General features: G+C 37.4%; 1 pseudogene; it reads right to left on the bottom strand.

Annotated features, from left to right (window-relative positions):
* Positions 1-17,462: 17,462 nt before the first annotated feature.
* Positions 17,463-22,489, bottom strand: LOC148699119 (uncharacterized; annotated as a pseudogene).
* Positions 22,490-24,737: the final 2,248 nt, after the last annotated feature.

The following is a 24,737-nucleotide window of genomic DNA, read 5'->3' as shown; positions in this document are numbered from 1 at the left end:
TGTTCAAAAGGGATCTCCATTTTTTGGGTAAACTGGGGACTAGTCGTGAATATGTGATGCCAATTATATGTCGAACTTCAACGATCTAAACCGTCTTTTTTTTTTAAATCTTCATTTATAAATTATACTTGCAAAAAATCAATTCAAGCCAAAGTCGTTTACTTGTTTGGCTGTCACAATAAAATTTCAATATTTCTTACAACATAGCATTCGTTAATTTCTTTGAACTCAATTAGATGTCTTAAACATTTTTTATTTAGAAATATTTTGCAATGATGATTTCTGAAGCCCAACTTGAAAAATAAACAGTTTGAATCTTTGAAGTTCTTTGAGGAGTAGGTCCCATAACTAGTTTCTATTTTTACAAAAAAGTTTCTTTTAATTCAACCCTTTCATCTAGAAGATTAAATGCACATCACATCGCAACTTATCTATTCTATTAAGAAAACCCTCGTTGTCAACTTTTTTTCCTTTTTTTTTTTTTTCTTATTTTGCCCCTACTTTTGATACACACTATTGACAAAATAACAATTATATCTTTATTTTTCCTATTTTACCCTCTTTTTTTTTTTTTAGAAAATGACAATCATATACTTATTTTTTTCAATTTTACTCTCACTTTTGATACACGATATTTATATAAGGAGGACAAAATAATAATTATGTAATATTAAGAAAAAATAATGCCCTTATTAAGATATTTCATAATCATTGTCTCGTACTCTTTTTAAAAATTTAAAAAACTAATCACACTTCTTAATCAAAAACAAAAAAGAAAATGAAATTGTTCACATACAAAATATGTGCTCATCTTCTAGTATTATATAAGGCAAAGATTCATCGAAAAGATTGATTAACTAAAGTGAATCGGCAACATATACCATATTTTTTTATGGATCAAATCGTCAAGTTCAAGAATGTCATTTTGTAACCCAAAATATAAACTTCTGGATATTATGAGCTTCGATTTTTTTAACTATTTTCTCTCTGCTACCGTGCTACGTACCATTCTTTCTTTAAATCATTACATGCTAAAACCTCTTAATCTTATATCAAGGGATAAAATGTTTTTAGCTTTGCCTCCTACTTTCGTAACATTGCTAACAATAGATATGACCTTTTGTTTAACAGAAGGGTGTGAAACTTATCTCTTACGCCACATTTTATCTCACACACTAAAAAAAAAAAAAAAAAAAAAAAAAAAAAAAAAAAAACTATTAAACAACTGAAAATATTTGAGAGACCAAATTGAGTGAAAATCACAACCTTTCAATCAATTTAGATTTGAATGATAGTTGGTTTTCTTGAAGTTTTGTACTTTTGTTTGAGAGCGTAACGTGCACACTCCCTTTTTATAAAAGTATCAGTTAAGAACATATTGACATGTTTAATCATCATATTTTGAGCCATTTACCCTTTTTATAATTTTTTTTTTTTATAATTCTAAGAATATAATTTGCCTTGCTAGTTGTCAGAGTAATTTGTCCTTTTGCTGATTTTTCTTTGTGTTTTTTGTTCTTTTCCACGTACTTGCAAAACACGAAGAAAGTCAAATGTTTTTAAGTTTAAGATAAAGCTGCGGGATTTAAATTTAAACTCAAGACATAGGATAATTAATGGATACGATGTTATATTTCTAAGTTTAGTTTTCACCCATCAGTTTCGAATTAAAACTTTCCTTACCCCTTTATAATAAATTAGAAGAAAAAATTTACATGACATATTCAATTAAGTCGCTAATTCATTAAAGAGACAATATAGATAGGTAAAGAGTAATGCTAGATAAAATTTTAAAAACTAAAGGATATAGAAGTTGATCATTAATTTATTACTTAAACATTGATAAACATGCTTATTTTTATTGACGACATATCATTTAATTTGTAAATTTAATTTTTCTAGCATTACCCATAATTAAAACAAGAAAGAATATATATAGGTTTTTTGGGGAAAATTTTTTAAACTAATATGTGGGTGGAAGAGCATTTGTCCGAAACTAAAATTTTCTTTTATTCTTTTGATGATAAGCATGTGCTGATTGCTTCTATTAATTGTTCATTTAGCTTGCAATTTGCGAATCGCAAAGCTTAAGATACTAACATTAATGCAACTGTTTTTATTCTTTAACACCTGTAGTTGCAATAGTTCAATGCAGTATTCCTGTCAGTAACTTCTTGTTGCTCGCAACCTTCTTTACTAAACAAAATTAGGAAAGGGTTAAAATGAACACAAGATATCGGTGCGTGAATAAATGATTTTAATTACGTGAGTTACACGCTTTTGATTTGGTTTATTCCATCAAAATATATATCAACATCACAACTCAAGTATAATTATCATGACGAAGTCTTCAAGAACTTTATTAAGATTGTGAGAATCTTTGAATCTACTATCAAAAAACATGTTAGAACAAACACTGGCTACCAAACCAAAACGAACTCATTTCAATTTACATTTGCTTTCTCGGTATTTAATTGATCACATGCATACAAATTTAAGCATCCTTTTTCTTAGCTTTCCGTCCCTGTCAGTATTAAAGAGACCACAAAACTTATAAATTTCCAAGAACCTGCCAAGTCTTTGTGCAGAAACGGAAGAATAGTGAAATAAAACATGAATTTATTGGGGCCCTTCTAATGTTCTATTTTTCTTGTTCCGAAATGGCCCCAGTTCTTTTCGCGTTGGTTGTTTCATTGTGAGCTCAAGTTTTTTTTATTTTTATTTTTCCCTTTTTTTAAAGAAATTAATAGACATGATGGAATCACATTGATTATAATATATGTGCTTCTCTCTATGAATCATGCACTTCAAATTAGGTTAAAATAAAATATCGTTTGTATATTAAAAATAAAATCTTTTATAGGTTTTTTTGGGTCGAGGATAGTTTGTGGGATTGAATTATTGAACCAAGTCAAAAGCGGTGAGAACCCGACATATTCCCAGTGGACATGCCATCCTTCCCACTCGGTTTCAAAGGACTGAGTCAGAGTGTTCAAGGGGTTCGTCCTACCTCTTTCATTTATAGGAGATTCAAAGTAATCAAATCCATTGATTCGATCTTCAATTATCTTTCCTTGCTTGATGGAACAATGCCTTTCAATTATCAAATGAAATGGGATCAACCAACTAGATTCATTATTTCTCCATACTGTCAATTGTCTTTGGGAGCAAATGGGATGAGTGGTTATTAGATCGGGCAATGGGTTATTAAAGGACTATCCACCTTACGAGTGCAACTTCTTAGTCACCCAAAGTTTGATTAGCAGAATAAAAACCTTGCAACAGTAGTCCAATGTCATCTAGCAACTTATACACTTTCACTTGCCCAAATCTAGTAGGAAAATGCACTTATTTTTTTATGGGTTGACTAACATGCTCTTTTTAAGTGTTTAGTTGTCGTGAATAAACTTGATATATGTTTAATTTTGTGAGTCATTATTTAGTTGGTCTACTCATTAATTATTCACATCAGTTTATTTTTATTTTATTTTATTAAATTGTGACAAATATCCCTTTATTTATATGATTATCTTTTACTTAATTTTAGGATTAAATATACAAATTGAATATTGTTTCTCCTTATCTCAATTTTTTCTTCTACCACATCACATGTGTGACATCCCACATCGCTCAGGGGAGTGATCCTTAAATGTATATTCTCATCCCTACCTAGCATGAGGCCTTTTGGGAGCTCACTGGCTTCGGGTTCCGTAGGAACTCCGAAGTTAAGCGAGAAGGGGGCTAGAGCAATCCCATGATGGGTGACCCACTGAGAAGTTGCTTGTGAGTTCCCAAAAACAAAACCGTGAGGGCGTGGTCGTCGGGGCCCAAAGCGGACAATATCATGCTACGGTGGTGGAGCGGACCCGAAAAGTGATCCGTCCCGGGTCGGGATGTGACAATTTGGTATCAGAGCCTAACCCTGGCCGTGGTGTGCCGACGAGGACGTCGGGCCCCTAAAGGGGGTGGATTGTGACATCCCACATCGCCCAGGGGAGTGATCCTTAAATGTATATTCTCATCCCTACCTAGCACGAGGCCTTTTGGGAGCTCACTGGCTTCGGGTTCCGTAGGAACTCTGAAGTTAAGCGAGAAGGGGGCTAGAGCAATCCCATGATGGGTGACCCAATGGGAAGTTGCTCGTGAGTTCCCAAAAACAAAACCGTGAGGGCATGGTCGGGGCCCAAAGCGGACAATATCGTGCTACGGTGGTGGAGCGGGCCCGGGAAGTGATCCGCCCCAGGTTGGGATGTGACAAAATGTCTGTGTAATCTATGTTGTAGGTATGGACTTATAAATGTATGGAAGATGAAATCTCTTTGAAATATTTTTATGGATGATAGATACATTAAGTTTTATTTATTTTCATATATACCCATATTACATGTTAAATGTATTTATCAACATATGGCATAGGTATCATATATGATGACATAAATTTTCTTTTAACTATTTTTCATTGAAAGAGATTATATTTTCATATTCTTAGGTTCTATTATCGCCACATGCGAATTTGAATTATATTATTGTTAACTCATTGTGAGGCTAAGCTCACCCGCTTCTCTTGGTATAGATAATATTATTTGTTCAAAAACAAATTCAAATTAAAAATTCAAGTAAAGTTGCATAAAATTAAGAAATTTAATTAAAACTTAAAAATAGAAAAACTACACTAAATCCAATAACAGCTCAAAATTTTGAACCTAAATCAAAGTATCCCTAACTTCGTTGTACCATCCTTCTAAAGTAAATACGGCGGGCATTCCTTGCTACATATAAAATAGATTGACAAAGTCATGTTGTGCTTTAACAAAAAAAACTCCTCTAATCTAATCAAAGAGCAACACACTAATTGCCGCTTAGTACTATGGTCTAGTGGTATTCCTCTTCACTTGTAAGTGAGAGGTCTTATGTTTGATTCTCGTCAAAGAAAAATTTGAACCATATTATTACTAACCAATTGTGAGTCCAAGTCCATCCCCTTTCCTTAGTATAAATAATATCGTTTGTTAAAAAAAAAAAAAAATACAACACACTAATTGAATAAAAATTTCTGCAAAGGAATAGTTTCGGAAGAATAATGCTATTTCGTAATTACTCCTTAATTTTAAAATTTATTAATTATTAACTTAATAATTGTCTTATCTCTGTCTCAATTATATATGCTATTGAAAGTGTTCATTTTGCATGGATCATGCATGAGCATGGATGTTAGCATGGATGCATTGATTCCAGTTAGCAACAAAGGAGGAAATTAGCGTGCAAATCTTCTCCACCCTAGCTATTCCCTAGTTGCTCCCTTGTTGTCAAAAGAGCAATTATGGGTATATGTTACTTTATCCTCCTTTCTTGACTTTAAGGACCAAGGGTGGCGTGTGTAATGTGCTTTGAACTTCTTAACATAATACAGAAAATACAAAAAGAAACTCTTCAATTTACAACATGGTATCAGAGCAGTGTCTTTGTTTAGTATGTCTCTACATATCCTTGTATGTTTTTTTAGCCAACACAAATGGCGGAAGAAGGTTTGGTAAACCAAGGGGCATAAAGCTCACTTGCTTCTCCTCCTTCAATCTCGAGGGTGATGTCAACCCTAATCAAAGGTTGTGTTCAGTTGTACTAAATGAGCTCAACTATCTCCCTTGATCAAGAGCAGTCACTTTGGCTCTTAGTGGAAGGACCAAACTCGGCTTCATCAATGGGGTTGTTCAAGCTTCAGAAGCCACCTCTTCAAACTACGACACATGACTGTGCAAAGACCAATTGGTCATGTCATGGCTACTCAACTCAATGGAGAGAAAAATTGCAGAAATCTTCAGTTATTCAGATCATCTCAACCCCTATGGGAGAAAGTGACGGACGTGTATGGAAATCAGCACAACACAGCTAAAATATTCCAGCTCAAAAGAGATGTTGCAACTCTTCAACAAGAATCCAAGTCCTTCGTGCAACACCTTAGTGATCTCATTGGTATGTGGAACGAGCTAGATGTCTATCGTCCTCAGACTACAAATGTTGATGTGTTATTAAAAAAGGCCGAGGAAGATAAAATCTTCCAACTTCTTGCTAGCTAGAATGAAAAAATATGAAGACCTCATAAGCCATGTTTTGATGAGTTCTGAGCTTCCCTCATTCTCCAACGTATGTGTTACCATCCAGCGTGAAGAATTCATAAGGGGTGTCATGAACCATCCAATGTGATAGAAAGGCAACCATGCAAGAGTCTCGAGCCTACTCGTCACGCCACAAGTTTGGTGAGACAAGGGTTTCTAAAGAAAACAGCTAGGTTTGAAATGTGAGCATTGCATTGGGACTGGTCACATTGGATTGGCCACACCAAGGATAGATGTTGGATACTCCATCAGAATTGAAACCAAAGTTCAACAAGGATAGCAAGGGAAATCCCAAGTTTTTTCAAGGCTTTTCATATAGAACAAACCATGCAGCAAGTGCAGCATCTTCATCAAATAACAACCAATTGGATTTCGTTTCTAATCCAGTTACGTTGTTGAATAATTTTGCTGCTAACCTTTCAAGAAAGAGAGGGAATCTTGAATATGAGGAAGCAACAGAAGTGGGAGCTGAGAACACATTGCCTTACTTAGCAAATTTGCTGGATTTCTGGCTAAGGAAGTAAACCATGGAGACACTGCAGATATACTTAATGCCTTCTCAAATGCTCTAAGTACAAGTTTTATACATGATTGCTGGATTATTGGTTATGGTGCCACTACTCACATGACAAATAAAATTCAAAGCCTGAGTGATTTTAAAAATATGTCATCTAAAGTTTCTGTTGCCAATGGGAAAAGAGTCTCTGTCATGGGAAGTGGGAAGATCAATTTAGTCTCAAAACAAGAATGCACAACTCTTTATTTTCCTTCATTTCCATTTCAACTCATGTCCATAGAAAAAATGACTCAAACTTTAAATTGTCTTGCAATTTTCTCACCTTATAACTTGATATTTCAGGACATAGCCACCAAGAAGAAGATTGGTGAAGGTATCTTTACTACTTGTCAAAGGATTTCCAACCATCAAGAAGACTACATGCTAGTTCAAATAAACCTCAAGATCCACACTTATGACATCAACGTCTAGCCCACCCATCTGATCCCATTTTGCTGAAGTTGTTTCCTAGTTTGTGTCAATCCCATATCAAGTGTGACATATGTCATTTCTTCAAATTTGCTAGGTTACCTTTTAGTTCCTTTTTGTCTATAGATAGTAAGCCTTTTGAATTTGTGCATTAAGATGCTTGGGGTCGCATTTTGAGTCCTTTGTTGGCTATAAGTACTTTGTAACGTTTGTTGATGATCTTACAAGAATGACTTGGTTGTATCTTTCGAAGTCTAAAAGTGAAGTTGTCAATATGTTTAAAGACTTTTACAATCTTGTCATCACCCAATTTGGTTCCAAAATTTAAACTCTAAGATCGGATAATGGCATCGAATACAAGTCTAACACCATGTCACAATACTTGAGCACAAATGACATTCTTCATCAAACTAATTGTGTTGGCACACCACAACAAAATGGGTGGCCAAGAGGAAAAATAAAGAGTTACTCGAGAAAACTCATGCACTTATGATTCAAATGAACATTCCAAAGCGTTTTTGGTCTCAAGGTATGCTAACTACGGTATACCTATCAATCGACTCTCTAGTCGAGTGTTAGAATTCATATCCCTTTATGAAGTACTCAAAAATTGTCTCATTGACTTGTCTCATTTAAGGGTATTTGGGTGTGTGTTTTCCCATGTACGAAGCCTACGCCATGATAAATTGAATCTTAGGGTAGTTAAGTGCATTTTCATGGGATATTTCTCCACTCAACGATGATACAAGTGTTTTAATCCTATTACTAACAAAATGTTTGTGTCAATAAATGTAAAGTTCGAGGAGGATAGTCCTTACTTCACGCAGGATAATAATTCATCTCAAGATGAGCTATTAGGTGATCTCTTTTCGCTGCCAAACCCTAGCCATGATAAGCATGTATGTCACCATGAAGCACAGTCACTTACTCACTCAGTCCTATCTATCTAGAGATTAAACCAATTAAACAGGAGGCCACATCATAATCGTATGATCACCATATTCGTTCTCTTGCGACATCACCAGACATTGTTACTACGTCTAAACCACATTCTCACATGAGACGTAATTTTTCTAAAATTAAAGACTTACTGCCAAACTAAATAACTACGTTACGTTTGCAGCTTGTCATCTTCTCTCAAATATTTTAGCTTATCATAAATGTTCACCCTCATATGCAGCATTTCTTGGTGAGATCTCTGAGTATCGAGAGCCAAATACTTTTCAAAAGGCCATTCTTCATTCAGAATGGCAAACAGTTATGGCAGAAGAGCTGCGTGTAGTAAACGACAACAACACTTGGAGTATTGTCACTCTTCCATAAGGCAAGAAGACTGTATGCAGCTGTTGGATTTACAAAATAAATTCAACTCTGATGGCTCTATCGAGATACACAAGACCAGATTGGTGGTTAGGGATTTCATTCAAACCTTTGGGGTGGACTATAAAGAAACTATCGCTCCAATGGCAAAGATGAATACAGTCAAAGTTCTTCTTTCTGTCGTCGTGAATTAAGGTTGGTCATTATTCCAAAGGGTAAACTACGGTTTAACCTCCTGAACTCTTTTTTTTGGTAAATTAACCCCCTAAACTATTTAAAATCAATCAATTAACCCCTTGCATTAAATTTCGTCCACCATTCCATCAAATGCAAGGGAAAATTAGTCATTTCATTATCAGTTCTTACTTGTCAATGGTAACCACTATTAAAATTATGACACATGGACACAAAATAATGTGTAAAACATATAGCATAATAAGAAAACATAAAAAATAAAAAAAACCAAACGTTTATATAACGAACCATTTCACATTGTCATTACACATTATTTTGTGTCCATGTGTCATTATTTTATTCGTGGTTATAGTTGACAAGTAAAAATTGATGATGGAAAACTAGTTTGCTCTTGAATTTGACAAAATAGTGGATGAAATTCTATCGACAAAGGGTTAATTGGCTAGTTTCAAATAGTTTAGGGGGTCAATTTCAACTGGGCTAATCGTTTAAGGGGTCAAATGGCAGTTTATTACCCTATTCTAAATGGATGTAAAAAAATGTGTTCCTTCATGGAGAACTTGAAGAGGAGGTGTATATACAATTACCTCCAGGTCACTCTCAATCATCCATTGAAGGCTTGGTTTGTAAGTTGCACAAGGCGATTTATGGCTTGAAACAATCTACTTGTGCTTGGTACTCAAAATTAAGTTCAGTCTTGGAAATGGTGGGTTTTACAAGAAGCAATGCCGACTCCTAACTGTTTGTTTGTATTGGCTCAGTGGGTAAACTTGTGGTTTTGATTTATGTTGACGATCGTATTATCACTAGTGATAATATGGATGAGATTACTTCACTTAAAAGGGATCTTCATAGGCAGTTTGCTATCAATGATCTGGGCAAGTTAAAATATTTTCTTGACATTGAGATGGCAACCTCTTCTAAGGGTTTGTTTCTAAATCAACGCAAATATGTGTTAGATCTCCTAAACGAGTCAGAAATGCTTGACAGTAACCAGCTTCTACTCTTTTGGATTGCAAGTTCAAGGTTGATATGGAAGGTGACTTGCTTTCCAATGTTAGCTATTATCAAAAGTTAGTAGGCAAATTGATTTACCTTACTATTACTAGACCTAATATCACACATTGTGAGTTTAGTGAGTCAGTGAGTCAATTCATGCATTCACCCACTGTCAAACATATGCATGCTGTCAAACGAAAACTGCGATACATCAACGGCTCTGTAGGACATGGAATTCTCATGCAAAATCATGTTTCCACAACCATTCAAGGTTACACTGATGCTGATTGGGCAGGCAACGCCCTTGATCGAAAGTCAACCACATGTTACTGCACATTTGTGAGAGGGAATCTAGTCACTTGAAGAATAAAAAATAGAATGTTATTGCTTGATCAAATGCTAAGGCTAAGGGCTGGTTTGGTATTGCTGTACTTTGAAAAAAAGCTGCTTCTGCTGTGCTGTGAGAATAAGCAGCTGTGAAATAAAGCAGCAGAGTGTTTGGTAAACTTTTTTGTAAAAGTGCTTTTGAAAAAAAAAAGCAGTATTAAAGTGTTTGGTAAACTTTTATGTAAAACAGATGTGAAAAAAAGCCGGTTTTTCAAAGCTAGGTTTTGCAGCTTCTTGTTTTTGGCTTTTTTTCATCCAAAACTGTGAAAAAAAACTGAAGCTGAGTGTTTACCAAACACAAAAACAGCTCCCAGCTTTTTTTGATAGCAGCTTTTTTCAGAATCACCTCAGTACCAAACCAGGTCTAAATACAGAGCTATGCCATAAACGGCTTGTGAACTCATATGGCTTAAAAGTCTTCTTTGTGATTTGGAAATATCCGATTGTACACCCATGTCTCTTATGTGCAACAACCAAGTTGCGATGCACATCATCTCCAATCCTGTCTTCCATGAACGCACTAAACATATTGAAGTTGATTGTCATTATGTTTGAGCCCAAGTCCAATCTAAGGTTATTCAAACAATGTTTACTCACAGTTATGGTCAACTGACGGACTTGTTTACCAAGGCATTGGCCTGTGCTCAATTTTATCGGTTTGCATTGATGCATGCATGGATGTTTGCATGGATGCATCGATTCCAGTTAGCAGCAAAGGAGGAAATAAATGTGCAAATCTTCTCTACCCTAGATGTCCCCTAGTTGCACCCTTCTTGTCAAATAAGCAATTACGGTGTATCTTACTTTATCCTCTTTTCTTGACTTTAAGGACCAAGGGTGATGTGTGCGTGTGCTGCATGCTCCCTTATGTTGCTGTATGTAATGGTGATATGCACTTCTTAACATAACACAGAAAATACAAAAAGAAACCCTTCAATTTACAACATGTACCTATATTATCTTCATTTGCATTTCATGTGTCAGAGACTATAAATCAAGGAAGTACTTTCCAACTAGATATTATTGTTTCTATTTTTACAAAATTAGATTACATATGCTTAACTAATAATGTAAATCTGATCATTTCATATTTTATTTTTCTCTTGTAGGCATTTTAGTTTTCATTAAATAGTGAATAATTGAAGTCAATTGATGCTAATTAGGTTTAATACATTTAAAAACCCAAAACATTTCATTAGCATTTAAGTCAGTTGATGGAATTTCAGACAGGTGAACACCTTGGGGCCTGTGAGTTGTGTCACGTATTGGTGATCTTGGATTAATTAGTTAATATCCACTTTTGCTTCAATTTTTATTGTTTGAATCAAATGAAAATTCTTGAAAAAAAAAAAAAATCAAATGAAAATTCTTGAAAAAAAAAAAAATCAAATGAAAATTCTTGAAAAAAAAAATCAAATGAAAATGTAATTCAAAGTTCTAGAGGGTCGGTAAATCAATAGTATATATAAATGCAAGATTTTCCTCTAGTCACCAATTATAAAAGACCAGTACAGATTTGTTGCTAAAAAGTCAACAAACTTGGTTACATCAAGCACCATCGTCAATACACTAAACAAAAGTTCAAACTACAATCTCTTTGACTACAAATTTGCACGACAGACTAACCTTAGGTCTACACAATCCCTTTAACTACAAAGTTGGGTGCGTTACTGATTTCTTGATCTCACGACTACGGTCGAGGAAGGAACACATCTCGGTCTTCGGGTTCTAGATATTGAAGACAAGGCTACAAGTTTTACGAAGTTCAATATCAAATTCGACTTTCAATATGCTGTTTATCCAAATTGAAGATGTGTTGATGGAAAAACAAAATAAAAATCTCAAGATTGTTGAGAAGTTTCACGTAAAGCGAGAGTTTGCACATGACTTCACTCGTTGCCATTGCCTTTGTATTTATTAGGGGTGGAAAAAATTCCCGAAAATCCTGAACCGAACCGAAAAAAATCCCGATCCCAAACCAAAAATTTCCCAAACCAAAATTCCCGAAATTTTCGGGATGCTATCCCGAACCGATCCCAAAATTTTGGTATGGGATTCGGGATTGACTTCTCGATATTTCGGGAATCCCATACCGAACCGAAAATATATAATATTAATTATTATACATATATATATATATTATTCTTTTATAATTGATGCTAGAAGTTTCTAATTCATACTCTGCAACCTGGAATGCCCTACACCTTGCATATTTTTCATGTTCTGTTTGATATACATGTGAATTTTAATATTGCTACTGCCATGACTGATGATTTCAGAAGGCTTGATTGTTTTGTCTCTCAACAGATTGCAAAAAGGGGTTAATTAATTTGAATTTTGACTATGATAAAAACAGTCAGGCATTGTGACATCCCACATCGCCCAGGAGAGTGATCCTTAAATGTATATTCCTATCCTTACTTAGCACGAGGCCTTTTGGGAACTCATTGGCTTCGGGTTCCGTAGGAACTCCGAAGTTAAACGAGAAGGGGGCTAGAGCAATCCTATGATGGGTGACCCACTGGGAGGTTGCTCGTGAGTTCCCAAAAATAAAACCGTGAGGGAATGGTAAGCCCAAAGCGGACAATATCGTGCTATGGTGGTGGAGCGGGCCAGGGAAGTGATCCGCCCCGGGCCGGGATGTAACAGGCATGCCAGTGTTCAATTAAATGGTAGTGTGAATGAAATGAAATTCCTAGTTCATGAATGTGTTCTTGAATTATATATTTGAAGAACAATTCATAATTTCATATTACAATTTGGGATTCCCGATTTGTCCCAAAATCCCGAAAATATTTTGGGATTCCCGAAAATTTGGTTTGGAATTGGTCTTCAAATTCCCGTCCCAAAAAATTTCGATTTGAGATTCAGAATACTAGTTTCGGTATGGTATTCCATACCGAACCACCTCTAATATTTATAAAGACGAGTACGCGACTGATAAGCTCTGAAATTCCACCACGCTACTAAAACTCTTCCACCGTTCAAGCTTCGGTCAAATCCTGATCTCTTTAGTGCAATCTGTATGCATGAACTAACAAACAATGCTCATCCAATCCAATCACCAATCCACGTGCATCCCTATACCTAATCAGAACATAGACATTTGACCAAACTGTCTTTCATCCCAATCGCTTCACTTCCACGCATGCATGGAATTCCACCCTTATCTCACTTGCTGAATACTTCTTCATCTGATACCTCATGCATATCTCAATATTCCCTCGTTATTCAAATCAATTAGGATTTAGATAAATATTAGGTTTAAATAATTTAATATATTACTAAAAAAAAAAATATCATGATTAAAATCACAATATAATGTTTCAATAATAATTAATAATCATCTCAACCACTTTGTCATTCAACGCTCTAAAATTCTGTTTATTCAACGACCTCGATTACTCAAACCGATAATGTAAAATCGGATCTAAACAATAACATATTACAGACAAACAAACTCTCAATTGAGTTTTCCTTTACAAGTAAAAAAGTGGTAGTTTCATCTTCAGAGGAATAATATTTCCAAATAAGTTATTGGGGTTAGCTTAAGTGACAGGGAGGTATGAGCATGTGGAAAGTTGTTTATATGAGAAAGTTAAGGATGTTTATAGAAATTTAAATGGAGTTGGGCTATTTTTTTCATTGTCAATTGAATTAATTTTGGAGTGGCACCTCAACTTTTTTTATGATATCAAAACAAATTAATTTAGAAGTTCTTCAAATCACCCGATATGTTTTTGATTGAAGTGCTAGGATGCGTGAGAGATGTGTAGAAGCATCCCACATTCAAAAGTTACAAAACGAAAAGTTACGAAACCTTGCATAACTTTATAAAGAGTTGAGCTACTTTCCAATTATTAATAGATTCCTAATTGGAATCTAATGTGTATTTAAACTAACTTAAGTAATAGATTAAATTAAACCAAATTATACTTGAAAGTGCATGTAACCAATAAATCATGCTAGACCTAATTAAACAACTAAAGGATAGATTGAATTGAACGGATTAAAGACTAAAATTAACAAGAAAAGAAAAAGACCAATAAATAAAATAAACACATGACACACATGTTTGAGAAACAATGAAGCCCAATGTTGTGAATCCACCTATGACAATCATACTTTCTTTTTCTAAAGGCAACTACTATCCAATTGGCATGCTAATGTTAAGGGTTGTTCTATCTAATGTATGAATTAATCCATGACAATGTTCACAAAACTAGTATTGAGACTAGCCTAGGCAGTTTTGGGTGGGGCCATCAACAAAACACATATGCCTAACAAGAGTTGGCTATATGCTCATCCAGGCGTTTGAGAGACATGCCTGAGGCATTGTCGAACCACTAATTGGATGTTTGAATTAAAAATAAAAAAATCCTAGACCAAAAACGACGTCGTTTTGGGCAGTGGCTAAGCCACATGAGGGCGAGGAGTGGCGACCGCCACTTCCTTCGCCGGAAAAACAAGGCTGGAGCGCTGGCCAGCCCCTCCCCTCCTGCTGTTGCTCTTTGTCTCCTTCGGTGTTGTCTGGTTCTGCTTTGCGCGCAGCAGAGCCGCGTTTAATTTTTTTTCAAAACACCCAGGCCAAAAACTTCAATGACTCCACCGTCTACAACTCAGGTCCAACGCCTGCATTGTATGAAACTCCACTGCTTGCATCATCTGCAACTCAGGTCCAAGGGCGGCACAACAATCGATCCAGCCAAATCATGAAAACCTCGCTGTCGATCTGCGCATTCTGCATTTTCCTTCATGAATCGATCGACAAGTCTTTCAGGTTCTGGTTGGGGTTCAACCAGGTTGTGCCTAGTTCCTGAATTCGAAGGAAGAAAAGAAAAAAAAAAAAAGTAAAGAGGAGAAAACTAAAACCCTCTGGAAATAAAAAGCAAGAGAAAAAAAAAAAAGGAAAAGAAAAGGTTGAGAGAGAATTTAAAAAATGATAAAATAATATTTAGATTTTAAAAATAATTTAGTTCGTGACTTAGTCCATCACTGCATCAAAGGTTCCATTATTCTTATACCAATTAGTCCATGCTAAGCCGGTCCAATCCAAGATAGTCTGGTGTAACAAACGCACCCTAAATTTATAATCCTAACCCTAATAAATTATTTAATACAAATTTTGAGGCCATTGAGTTGGATGAAATATTGGCTAATCTTCCTGCAGACCCTGGACATAGACGTCGAATGCTTGATTATCCACCTAATTATCATGAAGCAATTCATAGACACTATCTCCAAAATGATCTTTGCCAACCTAGAGACCACATCATGCCAAGAAAAGTTAGTGACAAAAGATGTTTTATCATCAGTTGGTTTGATAAGTTTAAGTGGTTGGAGTATAGTATATCAAAAAATGTTGCATTTTGCTGTTATTGCTATCTTTTCAAATGTGATTTCGATCAAATGGGTAGCACTGGAAGTGATGTCTTCACTGAGAAAGGGTTTACAAATTGGAAGAAAGGACCCCAAAATCTTTGAGTCTACGAGGGAGGTGTTGGAAGTCTTCATAATAAAGTTGTACCACAAGCTATATGGTAGTGTATAAGCTTCTTACATTGGCTTTGGTGTTACCAGTTGCAATCGCTTCGGTGGCGAGAGCTTTTTCTACTATGAAGATTATGAAAACACCATTGCGTATAAAAATGGGAGATCAATAGTTGAGTGATAGCATGCTTGTTTACATTGAGAGAGATATATTTGCTTTTATTGATAATGAGCCTATTATGCGACATTTTCATGATATGAAACATCGCCGACAACAATTGTAATTTGTTTGTATTGATAAATTATGGAAGACATTACTATATAAAAGGATTTGGTTGTTGCTATTCTTTTGAACCTTGCAATCTTTTAACTTCGCCCCTCCCCCCATCTATTCCTAGCTTCGCCATTGGATTTAGGCAGGCTTTTTATAAAGCTCAAACTCGTCTTTCTCACAATATCACTTCGCGAAGGCATGAATGATCTTTAAGATCATTATGGTGGTTGCTTGAGGTTTAAACCTTGGATTATAATTTAATTAGGGTTGGTTTTTACTATTATTTGAAATAAAGTGAACTACCAGTTTAGTCATTACATTATTACCTAAGTGAAAATTAGGTTCTTAAACAATTTTTTTTTTCTTCTAAAAAATCAGCTCTTAAACTAATAAGAAATTGCTAATTACCTCTCTAATATTAGATTCAAAGCCATTATATCAATTTTTTGTCAAATTTAAGGAGAAATTAGGTTCTCATCCCTCTTTGTTCTATTGCATTGATTAAAAACTTATTTCTTTTTAATTTTTTATAAAGGTCCCTAGCTTTTAATGAATGTCATTATTTTAGTTATACATTATTTACATATTAACTGACACACCCCGACCTAAATCGAGGCATACTGACCGTCACGTGAGGGTGATATAGCCATGTATGCAGTGCGGAAGTGATAATGATACGAATATGAGGGTAATTAAAAACCAAACTAGCTAATTTACACTAGGTAAGTAAATAAGTGTGAGTGAAGATGTTTAAAGCACGGATACACATCATCAGTGCATAGATAACCTAAGTGCAGTCCAGCAAGCAAAGTTTTAATTATACAAGATGTAAAGGAACCCTACATTGTTTGGAGTCTATCAAAACCACCGTAGAGTCCTCGTGAGCCATCAACATGAACGTCTAACTAAAACCTGGAGAGGTGCAAAACAGAAAACATGAGTGGGCAAAAACAAAGCTTTTAAAAACCATTTCTCTTTTCAAAAGTAATAACCTCTCACCGTAAAACCCGTATAATTTCCCAGAAAATAGTAATACATATGTATTTATGGAAATCAAGCTTGAAAGTAACGAAAACCCGGTATATGCCATGTCATTATCTCAGTAGTAAATATGTAAGCCAGGTGATATAAATCAATGTAAAAGTGATATGGCAACCGGAGTCACCTAATGTGACATGTACGACACTAAACCTGCACACGAGTCAAAACCACCTAATGTGGTATGTACGACAGGCTGGGTGTAAATAAGTACACTCAAGTGAAGGCTGTGCGACGAATCCCAAGTCACTTACGAGTCAGAACCACCTAATGTGGTCTGTACAACAAGCTGGCACCTGACTTGGATCCAAGCTGAGCGTACGGTGCAAGAGGTGAACGATCACGTGAAGGCTAGGCCCTGGCCACAGACAGAGCACTAACATCGGGGTGCAGGACAATGAGCTCTATGTGCATCAACTCATAATCAACTACCATGCAATCATACCGTCAATATATACTCACCTAAGCTTACCTGGGCCTCTGCAGCATCATGTAATATTATGCAAAACTATACTAATGCATATGCTAAAATGTAAAGCAAACATGACATGGCATTTTAAACGAAATTCTATTTAAAATAGTTTCTGGGAAACACACACACACACACACACACACACACACACACACACACATATATATATATAGAAAACCAAAAGCCCACTCACTGGTATGTAGCAAGGTCGTAACCCCCGAGTCTTGCATGGCTGCGCTCGTCCTCCGAAAACATCTCACCTGACGCCGTTAGTATATTCCGTCAAAGTTGACGGAATATTCTTTGTGGCTACTGCCAATTTTCAACTGCAGCTACTTTCCGTGGGTTCACCTGAATGCCCTGAGCTGATATTACATGCCCCAAAAATGCCACTTGATCTAACCAAAACTAGCATTTGCTGAACTTAGCATATAATTGGTGCTCCCTCAATTTCTTTAAAACCAAAATGAGACGTCAAGTATACTCTGTGTGACATCCCGTCCCGGGATTATTAAAACGTACGTGCGAAATGACCATTTTGCCCCTGGTTTGTTTCCGTCATGTTGTTTGGTTGTTTTGTGTGGTGTTGGCATGTGTTGGGCCACACACACACACACACACACACTCCCTCTCCCTCTGTCTCTGTCGCGTGTCTCTATCTCTCCCTTCTTTCTTCTTCTTCCTTCTGTAAACGTACGGACAAACACACAATCACACCAAAACGTCACAGATCGAAGGAACCAGGACCACATTTGAGCTCGTGAGGCTCGTGCGAGTGCAGCTATACCATTTTCAGGTAAGAAATCCGTCGTTTTCACGTCGATTCGACGATGTCCGTTTTGAGTATTGTTCATGCAAATTTAATCTAGCTTGTTTTTGGGATTTTTAAGCTCATAGATGTCTTAGTGAGGTCCCAAGGAGCTTAGAAGTACTTCGTTGGACAATTTTGGACGTCGGGATAGCTTGGTTCGAAGTTGGCCGATTTTGGACAGTTTGCACAGGTAAAATCGTGTGGTTTTTGGCCTTTAAAAGTAGTTTGAATGTGTTCTACTAGTCCTAAGCTTCATTTTGGTTCAAGAAACGTGAAAAATGGCTGAAAAACGAGTGAGAAAACATGATTTGAAATTTTTCCAGTTTTCCGGCGCCGGAGCCTCGCCGGAGGTTCGCTGGAGAAGGTGACGGAATATTCCGTCAAGTCTGACGGAATATTCCTGACGCCGTTAACGGAATCTGTCAAAACTGACGGAATATTCCTAACGGCGTCAGTTGACGCCGTCCGTGTGCACCGCACGTGCCTGCGCGTGGCCGGCGCGTGTGGTCGTGCCTTGGCCAGCGCGTGGGGGCGCGTGCGGCGGAGGAAATTTTTTCTAAAAATATGGTTGTGATCCTGAGGTTGTGTAGAGCACGTTGGTATATTCAATTGTCCATTTTGAGCAATGTATGAGAAGTTATTACGAAAGTTAGGTTATGTGCTTTAAAGTTAACGTTTTTATAGCTATTTCGCATATAGGTGACACGTACCCCGAGGACGAGCGTGCACACGCGAAGCAGGGGGGCTACGACCCTTCCACATACCAGTGAGTGGGCTTTTGGTTTTCCGTATATACCTATATACTATATTTTCCCAGAAATTGAATAAATGTTTATTAGTTTATGCCATGCATTACATTATCGTTATTCGTGCATCGTTGATTACGTTATTAGTTGCATATATATGTACATATGCATATTGGGTGCTGTGGACGCACAGGTAAGTGCCAGGTAAATGGTATTCATATTTACATTCAGCAGTAGTTTGAGATGCTTAGAGAGCTCATAACCTGCACCCCCGGTGTTAGTGCTCCCGCCCAGAGTAGGGCACAGTCCTTCACGTGATGTTCACCTCCCGCACCACACGCTCAGCTTGGATCCAAGTTAGGTGCACAGTCCTGTCGTACAGACCACTTTAGGTGGTTCCGACTCGTAGGTGACCCGCGATTATTCGCACAGCCTTCACGTGATCGTAGCACTAGAGCGTACATATATGTATTACACCCAGGCCTGTCGTACAGACCACTTTAGGTGGTTCCGACTCGTGGGCAGGTTCAGTTATTGAGTATGAGATTTGAGCTCTATATGCAGCCGTACAGGTCACGTTAGGTGACTCCGGCTGCCAGATTACATATGATTGATATGATTTATACCTGAGCACTTGCATTTCATTATGAGGTTCCGACATGGCATATTATTGAGCATGATTGGCATACCCTTGAGCATGTTTGGCATATCTATACATACGTATATATGTTATTTTCTGGGAAGTATACAGGTTTTACGGCGAGGGGTTAGAAAGTATTTTTACGAATGGTTTTCGAAAGATTTGTTTTTGCCCACTCACGCTTTTGTTTTGCGCCCCTCCAGGTTCTAGTTGAGTAGCAGTTCCGGTGGTTTCCCAGATGGCTTTTCCGGCACTTCTGACAGACACCTATCAGTGTAGGGTCACCTTCGGGTGTACTTTATCGTATCTTTTCTTTTGGACTGCTGTAGACTTGCTCTGAATTTGTGACTCACACGCTAGCACTTGTATTAGTACCTTGTATGCTAGTTAGTTTTTAATTATTCGTATTTTATATTACTACTTTATTAGCTTCCGCACGTGCACATGGCTACGTCACCTTCGTGTGACGGCCAGCACGCCCTGATCTCGGTCGGGGTGTGTCACTCTGCCTTAGACTTAGAATACACCAAAATATCGTCAATAAAGACAATAACGAACCTGTTAAGGTATGGCTTGAATACCCGATTCTTCAGGTCCATAAAAGTTGCGGGTACATTCGTTAACCTGAATGGCATCACTAGAAATTCATATTAACCATATCGAATCCTAAAAGTTGTTTTAGGTACATCTTCACTTCTGATCTTTAATTGATAATACCCAGATCTCAAATCAATCTTAGAAAACACGCAAGCACCTCGCAAGCTGGTCAAATAAATCATCTATTCGTGGCAATGGATAACGATTTTTAATCGTTACCCGATTCAGCTATCGATAATCGATACACAGCCTCAAGGTCCCGTCTTTCTTTCGTACAAATAAAACTGGAGCTCCCCAAGGTGAAATACTATTCTGAATGAAACCCTTATCAACCAATTCCTATAACTGAGTTTTCAATTCCCTCAACTCCGCGAGAGCCATTCAATAATAAGTTAAGGAAATAGGATCCGTACCTAGGAGTAAATCAATAGTGAATTCCACTTCTCTATCTAGTGGTGATCTAGGTAAGTCATCCGGAAAAACATCAGGGAAATGCCTAACTACCCGTACATCCTCCACACGGGTAGGCGTATCCTTATTCAATACCACATGAGCCAAATATGCCTGACAACCTTTCCTTAATAACCTTTTAGCCCTCACGACAGAGATAATGCCTTGCCTTAGTCTACTACATACACCCACAAATGTAACCATAGGCAAGCCCAGTTGATGAAAAGTGACTGTCTTCTCATAACAATCCATTTTGGCACGATCGTAATGTAACCAATCCATGCCAAGAATAACATCAAAATCAACGATTTCTAATGGAACAAGATTAACTGGCATAAGGACGTCCTCCACTAGAACATGACATCCTTGATATACCCAGCTAACATAACACGTCTCACCTCTAGGCATTGAAAACTCTAACTTATAACCGAGAAATGTGGGGTAAGGTTGCGTCGTCTGAGTAAACGTATGAGAAATAACAGAACGTGTGGCACCATAATCAATTAATACTCTAGCAAAATGGCAAGGATATTTAACGTACCCATAATCAAATCGGGGTTCTTCTAAGCATCCTACAAGGTGATATGATGAACACGGCCCTAAGGCTGTTGTTGTCCTCCACGACCCATGTTACCTTAATTTCCACATCTTTGCGTTTCACGTCCTTAACCAGGCTGATTAGGCTGCCTCGATGATCATGCACTGCTAGAAGCAACTCAACGTTCTAGGACTGCCCTCCGGGATACCACTGTGATCCACCAACTGAATATGTTGGATATAGCGCATAACCTCTTAGATACTGAGTGTAACCACTCTGCTGATATGGATCATGTGGTTACTGATACTGTCTTCCAAAATATAGAACTATATCACCCTGATTATGATATGCTCCACCATAACTCGTCTGGGTATAACCACTAGGCCCTGGAATCTGCTGAATAGGAACTGGTGGTGGCAAGGCAGATGGCTGGGGTTTTTGCTGGCTCTGTGGGCACTGGAGAGCCCGATGTCCCATTTGTCCACAAACAAAACATCCACCTCTGTTGCCTTATCTACAATCCCCAAAATGCCTATTATTACATTTGCGACACAGTGAGGCACCTGTACAGCTATAATCTCTCTGTCTCTGGAACCGGGAACCTCATAAAAATTGGTCGCCTCTCCGCTGGGCAGTAAAACTTCAACCCCTACTAGAAAAACTAAAACTAGTATCATTTCTCTTAAAACTTTGAGTCTTGCGAGGTCACTAAGATGACTGGCTTTTATCCTTATTATTATTTTTATTCTGATTATTATATTTTTCTTCCTCTTGTTCACTATCATTGGGCATATTTTCAGAATCCTCAACTCATAGTAGAATCTCAGAAAACTCCTGATATGTATAGTAGGGAGTCGTGGTCGCCATAGAACGCCACTTCTTTTGAGCACCCCACTTGAATCGTCGAAGCATTTTAGCAGGATTCTCAGCAATCTCCATACAATAACGAGATAAATCAATGAACTTTCTAAAGTACTTATTAGCTGACATTTTTCCTTGCTTTAGTTGCGAGAATTCTTGCCTCATACGATCTAAATACTCTAGGGGTACAAATCTCTTCTAGAATAATCGCTTAAAAACCTCCCAATCTGCAGCTTTTTCCGGTGACAACTGAAAAGATTCTTGCCTCCACCAAGATGTAGCCTCTTTACCCAAAAACCAAGTAGTCGTCTCGACCCATCTATCCTCAGGGAAATTCCCATGTTGCTACATCACTCGATAGGTTTTCTCGACATGGTTAAGCCACTACTCGGCTTCCTCTGGTCCCTCATTACCCACGAAATTATTCAACTTTAAGTTATATATAGTCTCTAAGGGGGTTCTCTGGGGAGGACGAAGTGAGGAGTGAATGGCATTAGTAATAGCCTCCTTAAGTTGGGTAATATCCAGAAAATTAGACTCAGAAGAGGTACGTGGCTCTTTACAAGGCGACATGGTTCTGACAAAAGACCTCAAAATGATTAGAATACTTACAAAATATGTAGGACTGCCAAACCTAGGCTCTGATACCAAACTGACACACCCTGACCTTAATTGAGGTATGTTGGCCGTCACGTGAGGGTGACGTAGCCATATGCGCAGTGCGAAAGTGATAATGATACGAATATGTGGGTAATTAAAAACCAAACTAGCTAATTTACACTAGGTAAGTAAATAAGTGCGAGTGAAGATGTTTAAAGCACAGATACACATCATTAGAGCATAGATAACCTAAGTGCAGTCCAGCAAGCAAAGTGTTAATTATACAGGATGTGAATGAACCCTACATTGTTTGGAGTCCGTCAGAACCGTCGTAAAGTCCTCGTGAGCCACCAACACGAACGTCTAACTAGAACCTGGAGGGGCGTAAAACAGAAAATGTGAGTGGGCAAAAACAAAGCTTTTTAAAAACAATTTCTCTTTCCAAAAGTAATAACCCCTCACCATAAAACCCGTATAATTTCCCAGAAAATAATAATACATATGTATTTATAGAAATCAAGCTTGAGAGTAACAAAAACCAGGTATATACCATGTCACTATCTCAACAGTAATATGTAAGCCAGGTGATATAAATCAATGTAAAAGTGATATGCCAGTCGGAGTCACCTAATGTGACCTGTACGGCTGAACTTATTGCTCATCAATCCAGCCGGACTCACCTAATGTGACCTATACGGCACTAAACTTTCACACGAGCAGGAACCACCTAATGTGGTCTGTATGACAGGCTGGGTGTAAATAAGTACGCTCAAGTGCTACGATCACGTGAAGGCTGTGCGACGAATCGCAAGTCATCTATGAGTCGAAACCACCTAATGTGGTCTGTATGATAGGCTTGCAGTTGACTTGGATCCAAGCTGAGCGTGCGGTGCGGAAGGTGAACGATCACGTGAAGGCTAGGCCTTGGCCACTGGCAGAGCACTAACACTGGGGTATAGGACAATGAGCTTTACGTGCATCAACTCATAATCAACTACCATGCAACCATACCGTCAATATATATTCACCTGAGCTTACCTGAGCCTCTGCAATATCATGCAATATTATGCAAAGCTATACTAATGCATATGCTAAAATGTAAAGCAAACATGACATGGAATTTTAAATGAAATTCTCTTTAAAACAGTTTCTGGGAAATGCATATATAGAAAACCAAAAGCCCACTCACTGGTATGTAGCAGGGTCGTAACCCCCAAGTTTTGTCTGGCTGTGCTCGTCCTCCGGAAACGTCTCACCTGACGCCGTTAGTATATTCTGTCAAAGTTGATGGAATATTCCTTGTCTTCTCCGGTGGCTTTGCCGGAATCCAATGTCGGTCGCCGTTGCGTCACTGGTTTCTCTTAAAGGTCCTAAAACCGACAAGAAACAGTCGGAAAATAGCTCGACACAACTGGCCAAACTTGAAACTCAACAAACCCGAGTATTTCGACGTTCTAACTGCTCCAAAATTAGCCTAGGATCCTTATAGAATCGTTTAGGACCCTTTTTGAACCTTAAAATACTGTGAAATACCCATAATCATGTCGGAGTAACAGGGTACCTCATCGGAGCTTATGGTTCTTCACAATTCAGACGTCCTTTCTATGAACAAATGGTATGGTTAAACTTGCAGGCTTGCAAGGAACTCGAAGGTCGTCCTTAGAAGTTCGATCTGTGAGGTTTTGGTTCAGTTTGAGTGTGATATCTTCGGTTGTATGGACAAAGAAGAAAATTCGAGAAAAATGGTGAATGTGGGTTACGTACGTGTGTGTGTGTGCATGTGTGTGGTCACGGTTTGGCCACTTTAAAATGGCCTTAAGCCCTAATTGGGCTATGGGATTTAGGGCCTAGCTAAGTAGTCCAAATAGAATTAAAACTAACCCAATCTCACCTATTCATCCATAACGTCTTCGTTACGAATCCAATTCGGCCCTAACTCACGTCAACACACTCGTGACGTCGAGTACAATTGATCACCTTAGTGGAAAAATAATTTAAAACTATATACATACATCCACGTCACTAAGCCTCGAGGGTATAATTGTCATTTTCATGCATTTGAGGATAAAATATATAATTATTCAGGACGGGTCCTCACATTAACATAATTAAATTTTATTTCCAAAATATATTCATTTAAGAAACATTACATTTGGTATATTTATATTTATGGTTAAACTTTCTATCATATGTTTCTATTTTTAGTTTATATCATTTTTAA

The sequence above is a fragment of the Pyrus communis genome, chromosome 1, assembly GCF_041283825.1.
Source record: "Pyrus communis isolate YQ-2024b chromosome 1, ASM4128382v1, whole genome shotgun sequence".
In the NCBI taxonomy this organism is placed as follows: Eukaryota; Viridiplantae; Streptophyta; class Magnoliopsida; order Rosales; family Rosaceae; genus Pyrus; species Pyrus communis.
Note: the sequence above shows the minus strand (reverse complement) of the source record. Positions and strands in the feature narration are given on the sequence as shown.